Here is a 6,000-nt window from a genome sequence, read left to right as displayed (position 1 = left end):
ATGCGAATGAGCGAATGTGACTAACAATTCAAAGCACTTTGGGGGCTGCGAAGGCGGTAAATATGTAAGTGAAATCCATTCGTCATTGTCTTTATTGATAATTTCACTCAAAGAGAGGAAAGAGTGGACTTGCGACTCCTCAGAATGAAGGAACATATCAGGACAAAGAGGAACACGATGGTCTGCCGAGAGTAACTGAATATCTTATGAGTAATTCAACTTATAAAGCTCTTATCAACATGGCGCTCGGCTACATTTCTGCAACACGTTTATTGGATCCTCAAATCAGGACCTGTCTATTCACAATGGGCCACAACCTTTTGGAACTCTTTACCATCACACTAAAATGCTCCAAAATTGATTCAACCTTTTTTGTTTCAATCACAATTATACTACAATTATATTACATTCAGTTCTAAACCTGTTTTTGTTTCAATAGAATCCCTAATGCTTTTAACCTCCACTTATTTCTTTTGAATCATTTCTTTTCAAAAAAAGTGCAAAGGAGATAAGAGCATATGGAGAAAAGGAGGTTACAAGTGCAACAGCAGGAAAACAAGATATACGGAGAAAATAATGTGATTTTTCTAATTCTTATAATGTTATGAAGTTGTGTTGACATTACTATGAAATATTTACATGTCCTTTATTCAGTTTAAATAAACTAGAGTCTAAAATATTATCAAAAGCAAAGCTTTTGTGCAGATGAAAAAGTGATTATCAATATTGTGGTAGGATTAGTTTTACAAGAGAAATATTCATGTGGTATTTTCAATATCTGTATCACTGTTAGTTTCTTCTTTATACACTGATAAAACTATACAGTGATTTGCCGTGATAAAAAGTGAATTTTAAGCTGCAAAATAAAAGTAAAACGCAAACAGCCCAAATGTGATTAGGAACCTTCTTTCAGATCACAGTAAATTGGCGGAAATCTCAGCCACCCACTTTGGATCAGTAGAAACGGAGACTGGGAACTGTGGACTGTATGGAAAACCTTTCAGCAAAATTACAACTCAAGATGGATGCCTACTTAAAAAGATGGACCCCTGTGAAGGAATACTGCACACAGTACCTGAAACACTGAATATGTGAAGAGGACCCTCTCTCCCCTCTCATGGAAATCTGAATATCATTTGTCGAATGTGGATGATGTGAAACATCTCGTCAATGGTTTGTGTTCATCAAAGTGAAAAAAAAAAAAAGCATTATTATGCTTATTGTGATAAATGTCAACACATTTTATTACATATAAATGGAACTTAAAGTTCTTTTTTACACTGACATTCAAACAGAAGTATAGATTACACTGAGGAGAATGCCCAGTCTTTGGTGTTTTTATACTATGTAAGTGGTGTTTATTTTTTATTTCATTTTATGATTATGATTATGATTATAATTATAATAATTATAATAATAATTATAATTATAATTATAATTATAATTATAATTATAATTATAATTATAATTATAATTATAATTATAATTATGATTATGATTATTAACAACTGTATTGATCCCCTTGGGGCATCTTTGACCGAATTACCTTTTATCAATCTCTTAGGCTCTTTCTTCGTGGATTAAGACGCTTTTAGGAATAAATATTTAGTTTATCAAAAAAAAAAAAACAATTGGTGACTTTCATGTGTTTGTTTAGAAGCATAGATTGAGTTCTTACTGTCAGTGAAGAGGGAGTGCACCGAGGTGGCGTGTCTGCGCCCCAGGCCGTGACTCCTGGACATGACGCAGTCCACGTAGAGGTCCCAGAAGACCCGGGCCAGGTCCCAGAACAGCTCAGTGTGCTTGCTGTTGTCGGACGACCTGAGCGTCCCCATCATGTCCCAGAAGGCGGGCACCGTGTCGGCGATCCGCGGGGAGCGCATCTCCAGCAGCAGAGCCGAGGAGGAGTCCCAGCACTGCGGGTTGGCCCTGTGCGTCGCCAGCGGGTCCACCTGACCCGGCCTCTGGCCCCGGAGCGGCACCGCGCACAGGCAGCTCAGCATGAACACGGTGGCCGCTGCTCTGTTGGTGTGAACCGGGACCATCTGCAGGGGATCCACACATAATCAGCTCATATGATACGGATCTGCCACCTTTTCTATTAAATTACATCCATTTTATGTTTATTTCTTCAGAAAAGAAACGAGTTCAGCTCAACAATTACGCATGAGTATTACGCATTAAGAATCTGCAAATATACAAACAATATACCTTTTTATTCACTTATTAATTGTTCATTTAGAAATCCAACAACTTCTCGTATATCAAGGTATGGACTTTAGTATCAATGAAACCAATAAAACCGAACCTAACAAAAAAATGGTGCACTTACCACTGAAGCTGGACCGACTTCTGAGACTATTGCGTTTAAGAGAGGTTGGTAAATATCTGAGAGATGTTAGCTGACGTCAATGCCTTCCTACTTGGCCAACAGTGTTTTTCTGCTGCCTTTCACGTTTAGTAGATATGTCAATAAATATAAATGAAATGAAATGTAACAATGCATCATTTATTTAATCTTGAATATTGGTCACATTTGGTTGAAATTAACAATTTCTTACACTTTCAAGGTCTCTGATAGAGCTTTATTTTCCTGATAAGCTATACCAATTTAATTGTTACTGTTGCCCTGTTACTTATTTATATACTTTATTGTATGTGAGCTGACGGTGAAAACCCAGTGCAGTAAAAACTAAAATGCTCTATTAAATTGAGAAAAATCTCTTGAAGAGCCCTTATACAACAATGACCTTTCTGGAAAGGGAAAACAATCATCTTCCAAGTCTTACATAGATTTCCTTACTACTACTACACTTTCCCAATAGATTCAGGGAAAGGATTTATTCCCCCGGAAAATGTTGTTTGCATTTCTTTGGTGTCAACAATTTATTCAAACCAAAAATTGAATTTCATCAACAAGATGAATTCTGTGAGGATCTGTGCCAAACATTCAGATCAATTGTTATTCCTCTCACTAAGAATTAACCCAGGCTCCAAACAATGTTACACAATAAAGCTGTGTTCTTTTTTTGTTTTTTTTGTTATTTTTTTTTTTTAACCCAAATTGATAAATCTGCCTTCATAGTCAGTGGATGTGTGAAAAGTATACATCTTTAATTACAAATATATTATTCTAACGATAATTATTTCAAGGAGGGCACATTTTCTTTCATACTCCAGGGAAGCATAGCTGTGTTGCACAAATCTCAGATGAAAATACAAAACCAGCAGAAAACAATTTGTAGACTGTGGCCTCAGAAACATGACGGTTTTGCCATCTGGAGAAAGAAGCCCAGGGAAGAACAGAGCTGCGGAGAACAATGAGCAAGTTGAATTTCTGTGCTTTTACTGAAATGTCACATGCATACCTGATCTCAAATGTAATTACTTTCACAGTGTGAGCCCATCACTAAATGTACCAGCAATGTTTTTTTCCCCCCACCAGTCATTCATGTTTTTGACGAAGCAAAGAAGAGGATGTGACACAGTTTCCGCCGTCGGGGATAAAATGATAACTTCTGAATAAATACCCATTTCAGATACACACTCGAACTGTAAATGTGACGTTAGAATGTTCCTACAAAGGGAAAGGAGGCAGTGAAGTACAGAGTCAGACGAGTGGCTGTGGATTCATTCAATCACGCTCAAAAATAGCAAAGATCAGCCAGGATGTGGTAGTTCGCTGGATCATGTATGAAAAGTTAAATGGCTTTCAGTTCTGTCAGTCAGACAATTTTATATAAATTATTCAACTTGTTTCTCATCCATCACTTTTCATTAACCATTATGTCCTTCAGTCAGAGTACTTTCATCCAACGGTGAACTCATCCATCTTCTATTCCGCGTTTTCCGATTCATAGTCATTCAGCACTGGAGCCACTGGGACGGCAGATAAAAGCAAGGGACAGCCTGGACAGATCAGCAGTCCATCTCAGGGCAAATAGAGACACAGTTATATACTCTGACATTCACATGTATCAGAAATATACTGGCCCCACCACTGAAATTCATTCAGTAATTCCATGAGATGGATTTTGGTTCTTGGTTCTAAGATATTCAACACTTGTCTTTTCTTCCCGTGTCACAATCCTGGTCTTAAATTTTGGGTCCTGTCCTGTCCGGTGTCTTCAGGGTTTGCCTTCTCCTTTATGGTTCTGAAGGAAAAACAGTCATTAATGTGTTCTTTTATGGATGCGGAAACAAGAGTGGAATTAATCACACAGTTTCACAGATATTTACCTTAAGCAGAATACATGGAATAAAACGAGATCTCGGGCTCAAGCACCAGTCTGTCCGGGAGGAGCAGGCTTCAAATGGTCAAGAGCCCAGAGTAAATGAAAACGTTGGTTTATAAGCATTTCTTTCACTCCTCCCTGCACATATAGTGTGGAGATCACATGATGTCTTTATCCAAACTGGCTACATCTCGTGTTCTGTCCCGAGAAGTTGTAGACATCACAATCGTACTATCTTCTCACAAGCAGGATGTCACCTTGACATATGCTACAAACTGGTGTGTATGTAGTTGTATCCTCCCATATATGGTCATGTCATAAACAGTTCTGAGCAGACATGAGACAAGATGATTATACTGGTAGCAGGCTAGTGTGTTGATAGCTCATAGCATATATTTCTTCCTTTAGTTCCTAGAAATTCATATTCAGTTTTATGTCACCTGGTTGTCCAGTTTATCAGGCTCCTGTTCCATGTCTCTTCCTCTTCCACAGTTTCTAGTGTCTTGTGACGTCCATGTGTCCCACTTTAATTCCCCTCCAGTGTCACAAGCTGTGCTTCATTTACTCTCCAGTCCTATAACATATATATATATGCTGTACTTACTCCATCTTGCCAGTTCAATTTTACAGTCTGCACTGTTCATTTCAGCCATCACCTACGTATGTTTGTTGTCATTATCAATTAAATTAGTTGTAGTTTTGACCAGAGCCCGTCTTTTGGCCAGCTCTTGTTTTCCCTTTGTTTGTGCCTCTGCTGACCGGACGTCTGTGCACACACCTAATACTTATCTTTTGGCTGCCGACACCAAATCTTTCTGAGGCAGGCCTGGTTTACGTCGCTCAGTCCAAAATCATGCATCTGTGGGTAACTGGAGTTTTTAAATTGCTCACCGTCGAGAAAAACTTAGAGACATCCCAGTAAAATTTGTCAGTAGTTTATTAATCGGTCCAACTGTACATGATGCAGTGAGAGAGGGACACCCGATGATGAGTTACATGGAGGATTACAACGATGCCAGTGCTATGGCAGCACCTGGAACACACCAACCATCAGCTGGACTGGAAATGATAGCCCTGTACAAGGAAACTGTTCAGGCCTCTGAATGTACAGGCACCATACAGTGTGTGTGTGTGTGTGTCTTTGTGTCTTCGTGAATGTGTGATTGAAAATATGAGACTGGATGGAAAAACACACAAAAATGGTTTTTAGTTCCACAAATGTAAAAGGGAGCTGTCTCACTTTTTTTTTATTTTATTGTAAGTAGTATTTCTGTTCTCTCTTTTGTTTTATTTGTTTTTTAAATTCATGTATCCATCCACAGTTTGAGTATGTTGAAGCGAAATGAAAGACGAGGAAGTGGCCAAATACAAAAAGATTAGCTCATTAGCAGAAGTTTTTGTAATTCCATGTCTACATTGATATCACTAATACCCATACTTCTTGTGCAATATCTCTCTTTGCATAGTAAATAAAAGTTAAATGTTTTTGTTGTTGACATGCACCTATCTTTTGTAGCATTTATTTTTTTTTTTTCCTTTTTCTTTTGCGGATTTTAGGGACTCCCATATAGAAATTTAAGCCCACTATAGTGATTGCATGCAGCGTTACCAGGAGAGCTGAAATTGCTTTCTACTAAGAGTTTATGAGCGCAATAGGCTAAGCCGGTATAGTGGGTGCTAATGAGGACTATTAAGTGAGACCTGGCTGGACAGGTGAGCGCCTGCGTGGACAGACTTCATGTCCTCAGCAGTACAAGAGGCACCA

Source organism: Lipophrys pholis (genome assembly GCF_963383615.2).
Source record: "Lipophrys pholis genome assembly, chromosome: 13".
NCBI classification, from domain to species: domain Eukaryota; kingdom Metazoa; phylum Chordata; class Actinopteri; order Blenniiformes; family Blenniidae; genus Lipophrys; species Lipophrys pholis.
The sequence above is the reverse complement of the archived record's forward strand: the minus strand, read 5'-3'. Positions refer to the sequence as shown.